Below are 22457 nucleotides of genomic sequence, written 5' to 3'. Positions count from 1 at the left end.
TATATATATATCTTTTATATCCTATGCTTGTTTCTTCATGTACATGCCTTCCCTTTCTGTTTTAGTCATAGTATTTAATCACTGCGGGAGAGAGAAATGCTTATTGCGCTACTGTTAAGCAATTAAAAAAAAAAGTGGTGACATTTTATTATTATATATGCACATACTACTTATCTGAACTTCTGCAATGTGCTCCATTTAGCTAATATATTTTATAGCTGTGTATGGTTGGTAATTTGGAGCCTTTATTTTAAACATTCATCATTTTACAAGTTATGCTTAAAAGCTTCACTTGACTATAAAATTTCCAAGTACTTACTTTTTTGATGGTATATTAACGTTTGTGACAACTTTGGGCTTCTAAAGGCTTCAGTTAGCTCACAGACTCAGAAACAAGCTGTGCTATCTTCCAGGAAGTAGGCATGACCTCTGAACTTATTTCACTTCACTGAACTTGGCATAATGGTTAAGGTGTCCACCTTACAAACACAAGGTGCAGGGTTTGATTTTCACATGGGGTAATTGGCTAGGCTTAAAATGGCCCACAAGGGCAGTTAGCCTAGTACTAATCTATGAACCTATGAACTCTAACAGCCAATCATAGGTTCATAGGTTGGTACTGGGCTATCTGCCCGAAGGCATATATTAGCCCTGTCACATTGTGCGGTATTCACCGCCCCTTTAGTAGTTCCCTAGACCCTTGTACTAGCAGATTCAAGAATGATCATTTGAACTGTGTTTTCATTCATTTAGCAATTATTTTTATCTAAAACATCTTATAAGCATATGTTTTACTGTAAATAGTGATTTATTTAATCTGAATTACTTTTATTTTTAAATAAGAATTCCACATATATTTCTGACAGTGACAATTTTAAATGCATCTTTTTTTTCCTGTCTACTTTAATGACATTACAGTCCTGTATTTACTCATAGCAACAAATAATTATTAGGATTAATCAATTTATCTTAGTCTGTTTAGATAAAAAGAATGTTAAGAAATTATGTACAGCTACATGCTCTTAGTTCATTCATAGATAGTATATTAAACTGAATTTTTCCTTTTGTATGTTTTTAATGTACATGCAGTTTCTCTTCTGCTTGCTATTAACCTGCAATAGCTAGGAATTCCCACTAGATGACATGAGATGGTTAGTTTGTGGCATCTATGAGAGATATAGTGAGCCTGGATTTAGTTTATACATGCAGACGGTTGTTAAAGTATACACTTTGATTTTCAAATTTAGAGTTTTTAAATTGTCAGTAACAGTTCTAAAAAATCTGTCATAATGAATCAAGGAAAACACTTTTCTGATTTACTTATAATAGCAGTCTCCATCAAGTGATATTTAACATTTTCCCCTGGATTTAATAAACTCCATGTAGGAATAGTGCAAGCCCTACACAGAGTATACTGAGGCCGTGTCTGCAGCTCCCAATTGGCAGCATGCCTTGCATATTAATGAAGGCATGCTACTGAGGGAGAGCTATGTACATGGTTACTGAATCAGTGTAGGGAGTGTGTTACAGTGCTCAGAGATATGTAACACACTCCATGCACTGTCAAAGTGCCATGTGGCACTAAAATATTAAATTGTAAGTGTGTTCTGGCCAGTTATAAAATAAATATGTAGGGGATGTGTTACAGTGCCTATAAAACATTCCCCTGTACTCTTCAAGTGCCATATGGCAATGCAATTAAATGTGGAAGTGCCATTGTCCTTGTTTATTGTTTTATTTATTTTTTTGTTTGCATGGCACTTAGCAATAAACATGTGCCAGACATCTAAAAATAGAAACCCAGTGCTTTTAATTGCAACAGAAAATGTCAAGTTTAAGCACAGCTGAACAGGTTTGCGCAGTGTGGCTTGGCACTCAACAGTGCTTAAAGGTAACTGAGAGCTATATAGAACAGTATAGTAATAATCACCATATCCTCATTAGCTAAATGGTTAGAGTGACAGCCTTGTGTGCAGTAGGTGCACGGTTTGAATACTGGCCATTCAGCTTTTTACATGCAATTGGGAAATGTTGTAAATGTTTTTTTTTTATGCATACATTGAAATTTGTTAACCAGGTTAGTCCAGCTTGACCAGAAGCTCATTTTCAGTCGAGACCCAAGTATAAAAGCCCCAGTTACACACAAGTGTCCAATACATTAAAGTTACACTACCAGATAAAGTAGTGAAATGCATATGTTTAGGAGATATAAAACAAAATAGATACACATAATAATAAATTATTGTTAATGAACAAATACATTCAATAATTTATTTTTTTCCTTTCTAAGAACTCTGGTTTTCCCGTAGCTAAGTTCTTTTAAGCCAAGCTAAGGAATGCTCAAACAGGACGTGTTTTAGCAGTGCTTAGCAATGTGCAGCTCTACTTAGCTGGTTTGGGCACTGCTAAGCAATCCCAGTTTAAGCAGTCCTCAGCTCAACTAAGCAGGTTTGTGCTTAGCATTTGCCACTTTATGCACTGCTCAACTAAGCTTAGTGGGTTTGCGTACTACTAAGCAGAGCTTAGCATTTTTTAAAAATGGTCCAATGGAGGCAAAGGGTGGGAAAATAGCCTTATTTAAGCTGCACAGGTGGGAATACAGCCAGGAACTGTTGGAGTTTTATCTCTGCAGGAGCAATGGCTGGAGTCAGAGAGGAAGCATACTTTCAGGCACAGTGCTGGGGCATGTTGGAGTCCAGGGTCATGGTTGGGCTCCTTGTCAAAGGCCATGATGACAGACTGCTGCAAGGCCAGTACCAGAGCTCTGAATATATACGTCCGAGGCCTGGGACCATCTGGCATGTGACTTCACCATTGCTACTGGAATCCCCTGCACTAGTGAGAAGGTGTGTCATCATTATGATGACCTGAAGAGGAGGAAGGGGAGATCTTGCCCCAGTAGATCCAAGATGCTCAGGATCGGAATGCCCCAGATGTTTATAAATACAGGAGCCATTGCTTTACCAAATTCTAGCATGAATATCTGATAGACAGGTATGCATAATGGTGTGTTTCCCTTCCCACAGCTGCAGAGAAGAGGGCTCACAACTTAGAGGCCCATGTAGGGCACCTAGTGAGGATGCACTGAGGGTGTGGTGAGTACAGATATATCTTGCAATATATAGTCATATAAATAAGAAAGAGTTCAGTAGTAACTACCAGTAGGTATATTCTATTCTGACTGTTCTGCAATAACATTAATAATGTGTAGGAATGGCATGTCTATATGGTAGTAACACTAATGATCTGGTAATAAGGTACACTGACATTCTAAATGTGAAGGGAATAAATTACATTCATTCATGATCTACAGAAATACAGTACAATTGCAGTCAGAATTGTGAAGGAAATAAAGTTAGTATTGCATAGGTTCTGTAATAACAGCTCAATAATGTAATCTCAATAAAGTTTTGTTCTGCCAATTGTTGTGTGTATTCTGGTCTGTTGTTGAAGAAATCCAATTTTACAGGTGCTACAAAGCAAATATGGGTATAACACCATGAACTGACTGAAGTTTGGCTGCCAAAGAACTGTTATGCTAAAGTGTAGATGTGCAGCTGTACTACAAGATATAATGCAATTTGATATATGTTCTGCACTAACATGTGAACCTTGAATAGTAATGTGTAAGGTATTATAGTGTGTTTCCCTCAGGATTGTCTTGTGTTAACCTTTACATTTCAGCTATATTCATTCTTGAATGTAGGTATGCTGATGCAGGCAAGTAGGGCACAGTAGTACCTGTAGACTGCAAATATACTATCTGCAAATGTATATGGGTCAGGTAGGCATTCCAGCACCCTGATATGATCTGTACAGAGCACACATATTCCCATCCACTAGGGGTTAATTGTGTACACCTGCATTCCTAGTATTAAAACACACTATACCTACTATCTCTGTCATGTGTGAATCTCATGCATGTATGTTCAACTATCACTTGAGTCTCCTGTCACACTCTACCAATATTACCAGTCAGACTTTGTCAGCAGATGAGCTGTAGGCACATATCAGGCACCCAATGCACAGCAATATCTCAGTATGACAAGCAATACATATGTTGTTATTTTTTCTACACACAGACCAGGGTTTGAATCCAGGGACTGGTAGTAAAATTTATTTGACAGGAGGCCTATGATATCAATTAGAGCTGACAACTGCGCAGACTGTTGCAGAATGTCCACAGTTCTGTCACCTAGCTATGTCATGGTTGCCATCAGAGGTATTCTGTGTGCTGACGAACTGGTAAGGCAGTGCAGATTGATTTTACAAAAGCATGACAGACAGGTCAGTGTCACATGTCATAGCCATCCAAACACACATGTTCATGCCAATCCTGTGTAACACACTGTATGCATGCACATATGTCTTGCAACTACACCTCCTGTAATAATGACTCAGTAGCTCTATCTGTTACATTCCTAGCATGTCTGACATCTGGACACCCACAGTCCAGGCCCACAGTCCAGTATGTTGCACAACTACATGCTTGACAACAAAACCTAGAAATAACTGAGCCCTGCAATGTCCAGCAGAACTGGTTGCTGCTACCACAGTCACTGCTACCCACAGTAGCATGTCAAAGGCCTGGAGGGTGGGACATGACACAAATATAAATATGTGTCCTAAATATCCCCTACTACTCACTGGATGGTACTACTACTTAGCATATGTACCAGAGGCACATGCCTCATCTGGACTGTTGTGGGTACCCTCACCCTGGCCATGCTGTGACACAAGAGCTGACAGTGCTCCCTCACTGACATATACAGCTTGCTGTCCCCCAATGTCTTCACAATCCCCAGTATGACTCCTGGCCAAAATGCTGCAGCTGCAGCCTACTACACATGCAGCAGTATGTTCAGCTAACTGCTACAGACCTACCATACCTCCTAGACACCTAGAACAGGGCATCCACACAACACCCATACATAAAGGGTTGGATGGAATGTTCAGGTGACAGGAACATGTGTCACAGTTTCCCCCAAAACATACACAGCTGATACACCAGCATCAACTGCAGCAGCATGCACATTCAGATACAAATGATGTATGACACTCGCATTTGCCTGTCTCCTTACTGACCCCAACACACACTGTTAAACAATAACCTACCTCAGAATTAGAAACTCTCTTAACAATGGCCAGACATGGCATGCTAAACTGTGGACATAACACATCAATCCAAACAGTGAACCATATTTCTACATACCCTCTGTGATGTTGTAGCTCCCACACCTTGATAATGTCCTCCTCATAGGCCAGGAAAATGTCAAGGCCTACATGTTGTGTTCCCATGCCATTGGCTAATAGCAATGCAACCCAGCTGTTCTGCATACTATTAGCAAGTGTGAGTCACAGATTGGTGCACATACAATCAGCATTACCTACAAAAGGCAATTTGCTGCCTATGGTAAAAAGGTCTGTAACTTTCTTCATGAAGACAGACTGCAATTTCCATAGAAAAATATCACTGGATTTCTGCTCAGAAAGGAGTACAGCACTATACCAGGTATGTCATGCAGTTAACCAAGTAATGGAATGCAGATGGTGGGATGCAGTCATGGGAAACAGGAATGTCAATAGTAGGTCTCAACAACATATCTTGGAATGACATGTTGCTTTTAGTCTGCTGTCTAGCACCTACAGTCTTGCCTTTTGTCTCTGTCTGCAGTGACATAGATCACAGCTGTGGCCCCTGTGGCCCCCCAGCAGTGGTCAGCCCACATAAAAATGATACTTAATTGTCTGTTGTACAATAGTGACAGTAACTACTGGTGGATACAGCTGGCATGTCACATCATGTAGTGTCATGAGCCCATCTTGGTCTGTGAATGTCATACAGGGTTAGTTCAAACTTTGTCCAGGTTTCCCTGACTGTTCCTGACATACTGTGGCTCACCATGTACTCCACACCTGTATTTCATTGCCTGACAGCCATGGTTAGCATACCTGGTGACAGCAGGTTATAGGCAGTAGTAGTGGTGGGACACAGGCTCCAGCTCAGCAACAGTGCGTACATATTGACCATACAATGTCAGGGAAAGAATACAGTACCATATATTAATGTACCATTAATGTGTTCTGAGGGGTCTGGCATGCCACAGACACATTTCACACACTCTGGGGACACCCATTACATTTGTCTGGCATGGGGTCCACATATATCAGGCACATATACACATACTGTAAACATCGGGGTCCTGCAGATGTTAGACACCTACGAGGAGGAAACTCTACACCACATATGCACTGCTCTCAGTTATTGGATAGCACAGATGTTGCTGGAATGTCCACATGCACTTGTAGTACCACTCACATATTTGTTGGATGTTGTATGACATGGTACTCTAAGGTTGCCCATAGGGGAGACACCACAGTCAATGGCAGTGATGGATGTGGACACATAAAACAGTCTGTCACAGCACACAGGCCATAACTGCTATACCTAGGATCATATGAGGTTACTAGGCTATGGGCCCCTGAGCCTCCCATAAGCCTAGCCCAGATGTTAGCCCATGTGTATGCAAGGCAGCATCTGATACCCCAGTCCAACAGGGACACAGGTGGTATCCCAAGGATGGATGTGTAGTTAACCATCTAGTCATTCATGTTCTGCCTGCAAAGGTGCAAATAGCTACCCTGCCTGATGTGGACTGTGTGACCATTCCACAGCAGGGTGAGTGTGTGGGACACACATCTGAGCCACTAAGAAGATCAGTTGTCACACACCCCAGGTTGAAGGCTTATGTGTGTTAATAGAGTGGAGCTTGTGTTGCACTTGTGCAGCAGTCCCAACAATGTGGAGTCCATGATTGCCTTGCATGCCAGACAGAGGTCACCTCCGAGGAGTATGTAGGAAACCAGGTACATGGTTGTTTTATAGCCTATCTGTGTATGGTGGATGTTTGATGCCCTGGTACTCCCTGGTAGGGAACCTCTGTGATGTCCCCAGCTGATGCATGTCCTGTGTGAGGTTAATGATTAACAGGGCATTTTACACAATAATGGGTCTTATTGTGGGGAATACAGGGATGTTAGGACCCCATGTCCCTGGATGACATACCCGTAGGTATGAGGTTGGCCATGTTGAAGGTCTACCATAGAACATAAACAACATGCTGGTGAAATGTCATGTTGCCATTGACCTGTATGCACAGCTCATGCATGACTGATTGCATGCCTAGGATGTTGTTAGTACTGTGATAATATGTGGGGATGTCACTCTCCTTAAAGGGGTTGACACTGCATGTCCTGGTATTCAGCCTGAGGCCATTATTCTGGCACCAGTCATGGATCTGCATGAGACCCTCCCAGGCAGATGTCCACATCACTAGGGAATATGGTGACACCACACAGCATGCAGTAGTCTACAGATATGGTTGGCCATAGCCAATGGCTGTACCCTGTACCACAAATGTGTAAATCACACATAACAGAGGCCCAAACACTGTACAACAGGTTATGCCACTTGTTCTGTGTCAACCGCTTAGTGTGGATTCCCCTCTGTGTTTTACTTGGGTCATATCAGTGCACCAGTGTGCTACCCCTATGGTAACATATGATGTGCTGCATACTTGAGAGCATATATCTATTATGGCCAAGTCAGTTGTACTGTCAAAGACTTTCTCCAGGTCAAGGTAGGGTGTGTGCACTGTCATCACCTGTCCATGACTTTGGACATGTCAAAGAGGTCAACCGAGTGTAACAGACATGAGATCATGTCTGTTACACTCGGTAGATCCCTGACAAAGCCTAACTGTGCATGATGGAGTCTGTTGATGTCACCAATGCCCTTGTTAATGAGCTGCACTATAAACTGTGTTATGGTCTTGCAGCTGACTTAGGCTACTGGGTGTATAATGTGACAGATTGGTTGACCTTACTGTAAAGGGGTAACAGTGGTTGTCCTTCATATGGCTGGGACAAAGGCGGTAGTCAGACCTCCTTTGGATACAGTGGCTTATGTTGTTGCAAGGTTATGCTTGGGGTCATGTAGGATGCATCCTGTCATGTGACAGGCTCCTATGGCAGATGTATACCATGACTTTCAGATGGTGGTGGTGACCTGTTCTCTACACATAGGAGAAGGGGGGCAGATACTGTGGACATCCTGGTGTACTGATGGGGTGAACAGGGTGTGAAGCCTACACTGACTCGGTCAGGCATCAAGTATGCTATACCTACAACATTGGTATAGCTGGTGTCCCTGACCACCACAAGTGAGCAGATGCAGGTTCTTCCTGTGATGTTGCAGACATATGTGCAGAATGGTAGATGATTGTCTGTAGTGTATATTGACAATATGGACTCTGGGTTTGCTGTGCAGGTTTCCAGGAGTGATCTCATTCACTTGTTCACACTAATGAGACATTGTTTGTAAATGGGCACCTGCCCCTTGTTTGTCTCGGACTGCAATATGGTATCCCTTATGTATTGCAGATGTCCACCAGACTGGTGTACGTATTTTTACAGAGGATGATGCAGTCCTGTTGGTTATACCTGACTGCATGCATCTACACAAATGCACATCTAGCACATGTTTGTTGTTGTTGTGTCTTTCGGCTTTTCCCGGTTAGGGGTCGCCACAGCAGAACTCAGGTCCGCTAATGATTGGCAGTAGATTTTTACGTGCCGAGTTGCTGGCCCTGATGCACAACCTTCAACGAAGGTACGCCCATTCATGCATGTCTCCACACACAAGATGCTCTAGCTAAGAATCAAACAGGATAACGTCTTACTGTGAGGCGACAACGCTATCGGAGCACCACCACCACAGTATCTAGCACATGTGTGTATGTGTGGATATCGGTGGCAGTCATTAGAGAGGGGTTAGGGGCTGTGAAGCTGTGTATACCCCCCAGGGTGATGTTTTCTATGTTGGAGGTGTATGTATGTATGTCTGACCCTAGCTAGATGGGTATTGTGGGAGATGGTGACTGCAAACGTGACTGCATGATGGTTGCTTTGCCACAGAGGATGACAGGGTAGGGATGCTGCAGTGGTAACCTGTGTTGTGTAATATCAGCTACAACACACCTTCATCTCATGTGGGGGTGGCCCCTAGCTACACCAAGGTGTTTTGTAATTCCACTGTTGATGGCTCTCTAGCAATGTGTATGCTGGCATGGTACATCTTCCAATGTATGTTTGGGTCATTCAAGTAACCCAGGTTCAGGGTACAGAAGCAAATAAGAATACAGCTGCTGAAGTCCATATTGGCAGGATGAGCTTCCTTTTCACATGTGGTGGCCGGTAACTTGCTATGATTTGAATAGGTGTGTTGGAAATGGGAACTGCCTCTGCAGTGCCCCCTGTGCATCTTACTGCCTTCACAGCCTAGAGTTGTGTATGTGTCTCATATATATATTGTGATAACATGTCCCATGCCATTTCTGCCCACACTCTGGGGTATGACTGTATGAGAGGATGGTAGACCAGGTAAAGCTGGGGTGCTCTCTGCAGCTCTGAAACATGTGCGTGTGTGACTGCACAGATGTCAGCATTTCCCAGGGTTGAGAATGCCTGCATTGAGGGCAGAGTCATGTGTAGACACTTTAGCAGCATGACCTTCAATGTGTGCTGGGCTGACAGTTGTATGTTGGTAGTGATAACCTCACCACTTTCCCTAATAAAGGCACTATAGGAGGTGATGAGAACCATTACCAGACTCCTGAAGGCCAGTTGAGACAGCTGGAGGCCATCTGTTGCAGAGCAACAGGATAAAAGGCCACATGTTAAGGTCAATCATGTCCTGAATGTATTGTGGCATCAGTCTGGGTGACAGCAGAATGCTGCATAAGGCTAAGAATATACTTGCCTGGGACACATAATCAGTGTGCTCACTTATGTCTTACTCCATATAGTCCAGGGACATACATCTGATGTCAGGCACACCAACATGGACTGTGACAGACTCATGACAGTACCTATTGGTGGGAGACAGCAGTGTGTATGCGATATGGCAGAGTCTGTCACCTGACACACAAGTAACTATGCCCATCTACATATACAGCCAGGTGAGAAGCACATCACTGTCTCTCACAATGGAGTCTCCTATGTGTAACATGTCTGACAAGTGCTGATGTCTGCATTTTTGTGGGACACAGGTGTGTGGCCATGTGTGGTATGTGCTGTATATGCCTGTGGTGTTCCTGTGTGGCTTTGCTGTGGAGGTCTCCTTTGTTTGTGGATGTGTATGTTGAGGTCCAGTGCGTGTGTGTGTGTGTGTGTGTGTGTGTGTGTGTGTGTGTGTGTGTGTGTGTGTGTGTGTGTGTGTGTGTGTGTGTGTGTGTGTGTGTGTGTGTGTGTGTGTGTGTGCTGTATAGGTGTGGGTGGTGTGTGAAGTGTACTGATTGCATTAACTTGAGCATGGACTGCAGGTTTCTACTGTCATTGCATCTCTTGCACAGTGTGTTCCTTGGTAGTGTTTGTAGATGGTTTTCCATCTGTGTACATGAGGCAGATGCTACACTGTGCTTTTCAAGTGGTAATGTTTTCACTTGGAGTAAGAGTAATTCTACTATGGCAAAGAATACAGAAGGCTTGCAGCAGTCCCTAGAATCCTGTTTTGGTTCAGCCAATGACATCATGGCATTGGATATACCTCCAGTAGTGGATACGGTAATAGGTATGCCTGTAATACTATCTGCCCAGTCGACTGGAAGTGGATTTGAGCTGTTACAGCAGCATGGAGATGGAACACCAAAACAGTAAGCGCATAAGAAAAGGAAGTCTCCTTCTGGGGACAATGGGAGCTCCTCTAGGCCTGTTTCTTCAATTATGGGACTAAAACCACCGCCGTCGACATCTTTTCAGTTGCAGACCCCTTTTCCCATCAGAAGCAGATTGCAGAGCCAATGGAGAAAGGGGATCCTGCAGTGTTTACCAAGCACTACAGAGAATTGGAACTTCATGGGGCCATGCAAACGGAAGTAAATAATTTGGTTATTAATATCTCCTATTAAATGAAGCACAGTTAACTATCTTTAACTAGGGCCTCTCTTTCATTTCAGCCAGAGAGGCCACTTTAACAGATGTTTTAACTGAAGTAAGACTCTTTGGTAGAACTTTAACATTGAAAGCAGTGTTTAAAGATACTAGTAATAACCATTTGAATTGTTTTAAGAAACCTAGTACATTTATTCCACCACCTAATGCAAGAATAGAAACGTTTGCTGAATTATTTGAAAAGCAGTTAAGGGATGAGTTTGAATGTAAGAATAAGAGCAGGTTTCATAACATGATTAAAGAAGAGCATATTGTCTTAACTAAACTGAAAGACATGAAATCTATACAGATTATACCGGCAGACAAAGGAGATCCTGGATAGGGACTTGCATGTAAAACAAATGGGTAAATTGTTATGTGATGAGACTACATATGATTGCATCACCAAACCCATAGTTAATGGAATTATAGAAAATGTATAATTTTTTATATTTGACTTGTTAATGACTGGTATGATTGATGAGAAACTGTTTCAGTATTTTGAAGTTAAGCAACCCCTCGTACCAATTATCTATGGCTTACCCAAGGTACACAAAAACCTAACACTCCCACCCATGCGTCCGATCATGTCTGGAAAAGGTTGGGTGACTGAGCCACTTTTGATTTTTACTGAAAAAAACCTGCATCCCCTACTTGATACATGTGAGATGGTTTTGAAAGACACTAGTAGCTTTTTTCAGAAGTTGTATGTGACTACTTCCAACATGGACATTGAATATCTCCTAGTGACAATGGACATAGAATACCTTTTTACAGTGATTTCTAATCAATAGTGCTAGAAAATATCAGGAACTTTATGTGTACCAATTGCTGTTTTTCCACTGCTAAAACTGAATTATTGTGTGAACTATTAGAAGTTGTATTAGAGAACAATGTGTTCCTATTTGAAGAACAATTATTTGCACAGAAGGTTAGCGTAGCTATGGACACAGCTTGTGCCAACAGCTATGCCAACCTGGTACTAGTACGATGGGAGAGAGATGTACTACTACAAGCTGATGGCTCTTCTGATCATATTTTGTGGTATTCTAGATTTGTGGATGATATCTTTCTTCTATGGAAAGGGACAGCAGATTGTCTGGTAGATTTTATAGATTACTTGCAACAATCAACTGTTTTTTTAAGGTTTACGTATACATTTTCACATGATGAAATGGAATTTCTTGACATCTAGTTCAAGAAAGCATAACTAACAGATATGGTCACAACTATTTATAGGGAACCTACTAGGAAAAATAACCTGTTGCCTAGAAGTAGTATGCATCCAAGACATGTCACTCAAAATGTCATTAAGGAGTAAATGTATAGCACTATGAGGCTTCATAATGATGAAGAACTGCTGGTGGTAGCATTAGAGTCCCTAAAAATGGAGTTTCTTAACAGAGGGTATAAAGAAGCAGATCTCAATGAGTGTATTAAAGAAGCCTATAAAGAGAGAGCAGGTGAATGTAGACCCTATTATGCAGATAGCGCTATTACCGGAACTACTGAGGTTAAAGATAGACAAGAGGTGATTAGATTTTCTCTAACATATTCTTCAGATATATAGGGTGTTTGTGACATTATTAAGAGGAATTGGGCTATAATTGGCACTATGAATGAACTAAAAGATGTTATAGACACAGTTGTACATTTTTCTTTTAAGAACAACAAGTCACTGAAAAGACTCTTATGCTATAATACCTCTCTCTGTAATAAGAAGATATCAGACAGGAAAGGAACTTTTCAGTGTAGACATTGTACAGCATGTAAGTCCATTCATACGGGCTGCAAATATGTACATCCTGGTATGAATTTTAAATTGGAGACAAATTTTTATGCTGATTGCAGGACATCTAATATAGTTTACTTTAGTTATTGTATTAAATGCCTTGCTTTTTATGTTGGGATGAGCAATAGACAGCTAAAAGATAGAACTTTAGAACATCAAAGAGACATCAAAAATAGAAAATAAATGAATGCTCTAGCTAAGCATGCCATTAATTATGGGACGGATCATCATTTTAGATTCTTAGTGCTTCAGATCATTTCAGGGAGTTTAAGAGGGGGGGCATCAGGAACCGGACTGAATCTGCTAAACAGAAGTGTATTCTATCTTTAAATGCTGATAAAGCACCTGGTTTAATTGAGGTAGTCTCTCTTAAACCTTTTTTGAAAGCCAGACCCTTGAAACAACAACACTGGTATATAGGTTTGTGTTTTCATGTACTGACACTTTAACCATTGTATGCTTAATTGCCGTACTGATTGTTTTATTGATGTGCTATTTAAATGACTCTGGTGTTATTTAGCATTCAGTCTGAAGAGGTGGTAGGAATACACGGTGAAAGTGCTTACTCTTTTACTTTTTGTTTTTATTAAAGTTTTGTGGCTTTTACCTGCAGCTGTGTTGGACTGGTACTTATTACTATGAAGAAGCAGTAATAGGTGCAATAGGTAAATGCATTTGAACACCTCATGTTACATGCAGCAAGTGGCATGAAACATCAGGATCAGGAGGGCAATGCATGATGTATTGCCAATATGTTGCAGATAGCCACATACATACTGTGGTGATAGATGGTGGGGTATGATGTGGGAGGTAGTGGTGGCAAATGTGGATGTGCAGGGTGTGCACTGTATGCGGTCCGATGATGTGTTCCCCTCTTCATGTCTTTCAGGTGAGATGTATAGATGTCGCAATCCACCTTTCTCAGAAGCTGAGACTGCTGCCATTATTGATGCCCTGAGACTCCATCATTGGGTGCTGTTGACAAGAACCCATCATAACCAGCAACAACACAATGCAATGTGGGTAGACCTCATAGCAACAGTGACTGATGTGGGCCTCCAGGACAGGTTCTATGAACAGGTCCAATACCGTGCTACAGATATAAGACTCCATGCACAGCAAAGAGCCGCAGCTGTGGCTGGGGACCCTGCTGGCACCGAGGGAGGGACTGTTACACAACCACTACTCTCAGCCACAGATGAGTTCTTGGCAAACCTGGGTTCAGTCACCAGCTCACAAGAAACTATCACAACATATGTCATGGAGGTGGGTAGCACAGATTCCACAGCCAAGGACTGTCCAAGTAAGCCTCCAGTGGTCATCACATTAATACAGTAGCATTCATAGTGGCAGCCCCTGCATATCTGTACACATATGTCAGGTCAATCTGCATTTGTGGGTCAGGTGTTGTAATGCATACGTGTGCACACATATTATGAATGTCAGCAATTTGGTTAGTATCACAATTTGTATAGTACATGTTGAAAAATACACATATTATCCTGTACCAATGCCACATGTGTGTCTGCAGACAATGCCTCTCCTCCACGATCCATAGGTACATCTGGTATGGATGAGGATCATCATCCTGTAGCTGGTGAGTGTCAAACTGTCTTGTTATGGCTTATTTATACCCTAGGCATGTTAAGGAATGCCAGTTTACCATGGACACTACTGTTAAGCTTAGCCAAATTGTAATACATGTATGTTGACTTGTGGTGGATTTCACTGCAGTGCACCACACTGGTAATAACAGTAGCATATTTGCAGGAGCTGTAACATATTAGCATGCATTTTTGTAAAGGTATAGCCAGTTTGCTATACAGGGGTGCATTACTGTTGTATAAATGGGTGCATTGTGTTTTAGGTGCAGGTCCATCACGTACTCTAACTTGCCACATATCTCACAGGTGTATAGTACTAACACCATTTAATGGATGTAGCTGCACTGCATATTGTCAAGGGCCTGTCCAGAGTGTGTCTGTTGTGGTCTGATTGTGTGTTGTGCATGGCATCACTCAAAAGGTCTGTATCATGCCTTTGTGGCACCTCACCTGTGCGTGTGTGTGTGTGTGTGTGTGTGTGTGTGTGTGTGTGTGTGTGTGTGTGTGTGTGTGTGTGTGTGTGTGTGTGTGTGTGTGTGGATCGGTAGAAATTATAGTGCAGGAATTAATGTAGTCATGTTGTCTTCTCCTCACAGGTGACCATGGGGGTTGGACTGTGTTCCCCCTCACAACTTGATGTCAGTGTCTCATTGGACTCTGATTATGATGGTGGCCATAATGAGGCACAGGTGGGGTTGTTGGGTGCTGAATCTGTCCCATTGGTTGACATCCCACTTCCACCTCCAATGTCCCTGCACACAGTCTGTATGTCCACACATACCCAGTCCCCAGCAGCCACAGATATTGGGCAGTCGGAGGGTGTTGGCATCAAACAGGAGAGTGTGGGGACTATGGCATCTGTGACTGTAGATACTAGCCATAGTCAGAGAGCTGGCGAGGTCCCACAGAGGAAGATTGACAGGGGTGCTCGAAGGAGGACTGCTGCCCATCCAGCAAATGTCAGAGGTGTCACAGCACATGTCACCCAATGCATGTTTTGGTCCATCATGGAGGCACAGGCAGATTGTGAACAGCACACCAGATGGATGCCCAGGGTCATGGATGCCACACTGCTTGGCATGCATGACTCCCCCCACAGCATTGGTGATGCATGGTGGTGCCAGTGCTACTCCTGGCAGAACCAGTTCCTTTGTTCATGGCCAGAGACAGTGAACTGTACATTCTGCCATGTGCAGTTCATGGCTGTCCAGCATAAACTTGTGTAGGGCTAGCACATGGCTTGACTGTGTGCATGCACACATTCACACATCACTATCACGTGCAGGTCACCAACAGACACACACAGCTCCTCTCCATGACCCAGCTACCCAGCACCCCTCAACACACACACACACACACACACACACACACACACACACACACACACACACACACACACACACACACACACACACACACACACACACACACAATGTTAATTGTATGACACAGCCTAGGCCTTTGGCAACCCAACACCACACCCTGTGCATGTGATGATACCTGTGCCACATCCCTGTTATCCATGCCATCATTGCAGGGACATTCGAATATGTTTCTGATGAAGAGGGTGAATGTAGTACAGTTAATGGCAGTTTGTAGTGCAGTACTTTTATGTCCTGTAAGGTGCTGTCTGCTGGCAATTGTCATGTGTACACATCAAAGTGTATGCACCTTTGTGCCATGATGCATTATTGCTGTTAGTACTTCTGACTGACTGTTGTCTGACAGACCTTATTCTGTTTCTGTTCCAGGAGTCTGTGTGTCTAAGTCATGAGGACCTGCTGCCATTACAGAATCTCATGATAGCATAGTGACAACACAGAGACCTTTTCCTCACCATGGTATGGCTATATATGTGCATGTTAACCTAGGTGTGTATGTGTGGAACAGTGTCTGAGGGACAATGGAGGCAAACAGATTACTCTTGCATGCATACCCCTTGACACAGCATACTAGTCTTGATACATGTCACCTGGGAGTTCTTTAGGATTGTAGGTTCAGAGGTCTAGAGAAGGTTACTAGAGTACTGGCCCTGGGTCCCTTACAAGCCTAGCAATTACTTGATCACCAACAGAATCATTGATCAGCATCTGTTGCCCCTGGCATTGATGGACACAGGTCAGACCCCTGGGACAGAGTTTACTTTTCCCATACACTCATCACAGATGCACTTGATGAGGGTCTGCATCATACTCTGTTTGACATATATGGGAAATGCATTCCTGAGACAGGACAGCCTTTGGGAGACAAACAGGTCTCCCCAGCAGGTTTATTTGTTGTTGCATATGGGATTCAGGCCTGTTGTGCTGGTAATGTGCACAGAGTTAGACTCACATATATGGGGCCGCTGTGGAAGGGCTGAGCAAATGGTATTCATGAACATGGCCCATTCAAACCCCTCAATGATATACCTGGCAGGTGGAATGTATCATAGTCAGCCAATCACACAGGCTGCATCTGCAGCATACCAGTATAAAGTATGCATGCACCCATCAATCTGATTTTTCCCACATACTTTGCACCATTGGAGTACACACTTGGGAATTTTAACTGACAAAAATGATAGGGGCTGCTGCTGCTCTGCTACATCTGTATGTGCTAGAGGCTGAGGTCAGTGATGATGCTAACAATAGGCCAAGACTGAGGAGGAAGAGAAGAGTGTTCAGGCCCAGGGTAACCTTTCAGGGACTACATGAGCTGGAGATAGTAGAGCACTGCAGGGTGGACAGGTACATACTACAGGAACTCACCGAGCTCTGCCGCCCTCACCTCAGACCCAGAGCCAACAGAGGGGAACCCATCCCAGTGGAAACAAAGGTATGTGTAGCTTTAGGAATACTATCTACAGGTACGTTCCAAAGACCTACTGGGGTCATGATGAGGATCTCACAGGCATCTGTATCCAGGGTACTCCACCAGTTCCTAGATGTCATGCTAACATATGCCAGTGAGTACAGTTATTTACCCTCCACCCCTGATGAGAGGACCGGCAATATGCATCTTTTCCACTGTGTAACATGCTACCTAGAGGTACTGGATGCCATAGACTGCACTCATGTGCACATCAAAGCACCCCCCAGTGAGGAGGATAGAGTCTATGTCAACCACAAGGGGTATCACTCCATCAACTGCCAGGTCGTATGCAATGCCCAGGGCATTATCATCAATGTGAGTGCAGGCAGTCCTGGCAGTTATCATGACCCCACATCTGGCATGCATCAGACCTGTACCACACATTTGCCAGAGAGGGCATCCCATATATTCATCTACTGGGGGATGCTTGCTACACACTAGAACCGTGGATGATGACACCCATCAGAAATGCACACACACCAACTGAAAAATGCCATAATGAGGCACATGCACAAACTAGGAACATCACAGAGTGTGTGTTTGGGATGCTGAAGTCACAGTTCCACTGCCTTGACATATCTGGTAGAGCCTTGCAGTACTCTTCAGTCACATGTGCACACATGTTCATAGTATGTGCCATACTACACACTATGATCCTGCAGAAACAGCTGTGGTAGGAACATCAATGGGAAGGGACACACAGGCACCCACCATTGTAGAGGTCCCCACAGGCACAGAGGGACTTAGAGGAGAAACCCCCTTAGCCTGTTCTTATAGGAAGATGTAGGCATGCCCTGGCCTTGGGAAAGAGGCAACACATAGCACATGCACTGACAACCTAGGGACCCAAGGACTGACACCTCAATCCAACTCACATACACAGTAAAAATTATGCCAGCCACATCACACTACCTGGACCTTACCATGTATAGGCTGTGTACTGCGTGCATCTGACAGAGTCAGCCCTGAAGCACTGTCCTCTCAACTGTTGAAGGCACAAGGTAAATCACTCTTTTTAACAACAAATGAATGGGATAGTAGACTGTGGTACCATATGTATGGTATTGCTGCATGTATGCAAGGGAATGGAGTGAGCTACTGAGACAGCAGCAAACTGACAGCTGTATAGGACAACAGGCACTCTCTGTCAAATAGTAAATTAAGCAGACCTGGGCCAGAGAGGACATCAGCTTTAATGTAAACAACCAAACTGATAAAGCACTTTCACCCACAATTGGGCTTCATCAGAGTCAGTAAACAATACAACAATTACCACTTAAATACCAGTTGAAACCAATAAAATCACATGAGTACCACAGTGCATTTGAAAACTAACCCACTAGTGTCCAAAATCTTTCAGCTCAAGTCTCTAGTATATACTTAAAAGACAGTGATGAATACATTAATGTACTTGTACATAAATAAATATCAAACATGTTCAAGACTATAAAGCTTTTATGTTTAAAACTCTATCATATAAATGGGTAACCATAGATTAAAAAAATATAAAATACATTATATAAACTGAGATTTATATTTTAATACACAGGCTGTAGAAATATTATCATTAATACCTGGTGCATTAGATGCGTCCAGGTGCAACTGCCAGAGACATTCTCTGACTTCCAGTAAGGTTTTTAAATTCCCCCAAAATCCTTGTTGAGTAATTTGCCAATAACAAAAAATATATATATTTTTTAAATTAGTACAACTCTTACTGTGATTGAATAGGGCATTGGTGTTTTTTTTTATTCTTAATATCCCTATATAATAAATAAATAATAATAATAATAATCTAAATTATAAATAAAAACACCGATGCCCTATTCAATCACAGTAAGAGTTGTACTAATTTAAAAAAAGAAATTATTGACAAGTTACCCAAGAATGATTTTTGGGGGGATTTAAAAACCTTACTGGAAGTCAGAGAATGTCTGTGGCGGTTGCGCCTGGATGCATCTAATGCACCAGGTATTAATGATAATATTTCTACAGCCTGTGTATTAAAATATAAATCTCAGTTTACATAATGTATTTTATATAGTTTTTAATCTATTGTTACCCATTTTATGATAGAGTTTTAAACATAAAACCTTTATAGTTTTGAGCAAGTCTGATATTTATTTATGTACAAGTACATTAATACATTCATCACTGTCTTTTGAGTATGTACTAGGGATTTGAGCTGAAAGATTTTGGACACTAGTCGGTTAATTTTCAAATGCACTGTGGTACTCATGTGATTTTTATTGGTTTCAATTGGTATTTAAGTGATAAATGCTGTATTGTTGACTCTGATAAAGCCCAATTGTGGGTGAAAGCACTTAGTCAGTTTGGTTGTTTACATTAAAGTTTATGTTCTCTCTGGCCCGGGTCTGCTTAATTTACTAGTTCTACAAGTGTATTTTGTTATACTCTCTGCCAGATACTGGCTGCCCCAGATTATGCAGTAGGCCTCAAGCCAGCAAACCCACTGCTGTATGTGAGGGACTTACAAACAGCAGGGTCATAGGAAAGATGCATGGATGTCAATGTTGGAGTCCCATACATACCTCTCAACCTTTTAGAGCAAGAAATCTGTACAAAGCCATAAAGAAATGTGGGGCAAAGGCCCCAACACAGAGATAATTTTTCAATATTGCTCTTACAAACTTAGAAAGTTGGTAGAATAACAGGTTTTGCACTAGCATGAATTCTCTTTAGGGTAAGAAGTCTGAAACTCAAGTGTATGTCATTAGTTTCTAACTTCAGTCTTTAATGATTTGCCAGTAATTTTCTAGACAAACACAAATTTATGAAAAATGGACCCAAAATATGAGGCAAACATCTGGACATTCTGTGAAAGTTGAGAGGTATGGTCCCCTACCCCAACACACCTGTGTTCCCATACAACTGCAGTAACATTTATGTTTGTAAGGTAATAGCAGCAGACTACACATTCCCAGGGCTGTCCCAATCAACCTGCTAACATATTTCATTTCCACAATATGCATGGGTCAATGTGGTATGTATGTGTGTGGTTAACAGTGGCTGGAAGTAGACAACACTGACTAGTAGCTGTTGTGGCTTAGTGGGCTTGGTACATTACTGTGGTTAACAGGGTCCATGGTTCGAGACTGGCTATGCCTAATATTTTGCATGTCAGCTACAACTACGGTAGCAGTTCTACAGACTGTCCAGAAGTCAATATTTTTTAGTGCAGGAAAGATGGACAATGGAGGGACAGGGGCCACAGATATGGACAGTACACAGCTCTGAGTAACTTAGATGGTGTCTAGTAGAAAAGAAGGTCGTGCCAGGATATAAAGGCTGCCATGTAACTGTGTCAGTACTGAGAATGAGTCAGTGGGCACTATCCAACCTGACAAATGACAGGGTTTCTCAGAATGTCCACACACATATGCCTCATATACCTGTTCTGTTTGTCATAACATTGCATTTGTCTGGCAAACTATTGGCAAACCAAAAAAGGTTGATGTGAAAACATCAGTGACAGACAGTTGTGATGCAGACTTCATACCCATAAGAAAATGCAAGCTAATACAAAACCATTCTACCAACTGTCTACATTTGGAAAAGCAATATTAACATCCTGTCCTTATGTCTCTGCCTGTGTTCAACTGTTATATATGGCCCTGTCCAGATGTCTGGCTGTAAGAGTTTGAAAGGTATGGCAAACATGTAGCCTTATAATAACAGTGCAACACAAACTGTCTGAGGACTATGGGGTACAATGCTTGCCAACCTGCTAAACAGGTACAGTCAGAGGTGTGAAGTCAGTAACCCTGTGTATGATGTACGGCTTTTATCCTAGTCACACCATAACTACAACTACATAAGAGCAGCAACTGTGGACAAAGCCTGCAAATGGAGCAGAGCAGGACAAAGGGCCACATATAAGGGGAAGGAGGGACCACTGGCCAGAAAAACATAGAATGTGCAGACTAGAACAATTTGTGCAGTAGCATGGGTTCCCTGCAGTGTATGGCATTAGTAGACAAATGTCTGTCAGCGGTTCCTCACATTAATCTCTACTGATCTGCCACTGACATACCAGGACATCACAGTGTTGTATAAAATGTACCTCACATATTATGCAAAACTCTGCTTAGTCCAATACACTCTGTACTCACCCTCGAAATGACTCAGTTAATAATGATAGCACACAGTTAGGAGATCTTTAGCCAGTATATCAGTGAGGTGCTGGACTATTTACACTGGTTCATCAGCCAATTGGCTGTAGCGCACAAAATCCTGGACCGGAGTACAGGTAGGTCTGGCCTGGAGTCCCAGTGTTACTATTGATGGTCATACTGGGCAAGTTCCTACACTTAGCTACTTTCAGCCCATGTCTGAACCCACATCTGACTATAGAACTGGGATGTACATATATCCCTTGTGCATACAGACAGCTATGTACACCTTAACTGACTATTCCCACCCACATCAGACATGTTTACCCCACATCTATCAATAGGTGGTACATATAAGATTTATCTGGATCTATTGAGTGTGATATACATACAGATATATAGGTAACATATGCAAATATATTATTTATAGAGAGGCAGAGACAAGGGGAGAGAGAGAGACTGAGAGAGAGAGAAGGAGAGAGAGACAGACAGAGAAAGACCCTGAAAGGCATAGAGTGATGTACTGCAGCAGCCACATGTACACCAGTTTTAACCAGTGGCACATGCAAATACTATGGTGAGCCCCAGTGTGAAATAGGTAGGTGGGGGTTGTAATCTCACATCAGTCACTGTGTGTGTGTGTGTGTGTGTGTGTGTGTGTGTGTGTGTGTGTGTGTGTGTGTGTGTGTGTTTATGTATGCATTACATATACAGCAGAATACACTCGCCCAACAGGCACATGTCTTTGTAATGGCCACCCATGTTTTGGCCCTGTGACTAGTATCCTCTGCAACAGTGGTCTCCCTGTCAGCAGCTACTAATGTCATCCACCACAAAAGTAATGGCAGACATTTTTCACATATGTAAGCCCTGTGGTACATGCAATAAGTACATAGTGTTGTAGTGTAGCTAGGTAGTGGTTCTAATCCTAACAACGGCAGCTCGGTGTGTGTATAAGTATATCCCTTTGTGTCTGTGTATGCAATACTAATGCATTTTGAGGCCTTTTCCACCATGTTAACCCCCCCATTGCACTACTTTACAGGGCCTGCTGATGTCATCCACCTTAGATGCACCGCTGGACAC

This window comes from Protopterus annectens, chromosome 4.part0 (assembly GCF_019279795.1).
Source record: "Protopterus annectens isolate FY-2018-M chromosome 4.part0, PAN1.0, whole genome shotgun sequence".
In the NCBI taxonomy this organism is placed as follows: Eukaryota; Metazoa; Chordata; order Ceratodontiformes; family Protopteridae; genus Protopterus; species Protopterus annectens.
The sequence above is the reverse complement of the archived record's forward strand: the minus strand, read 5'-3'. Positions refer to the sequence as shown.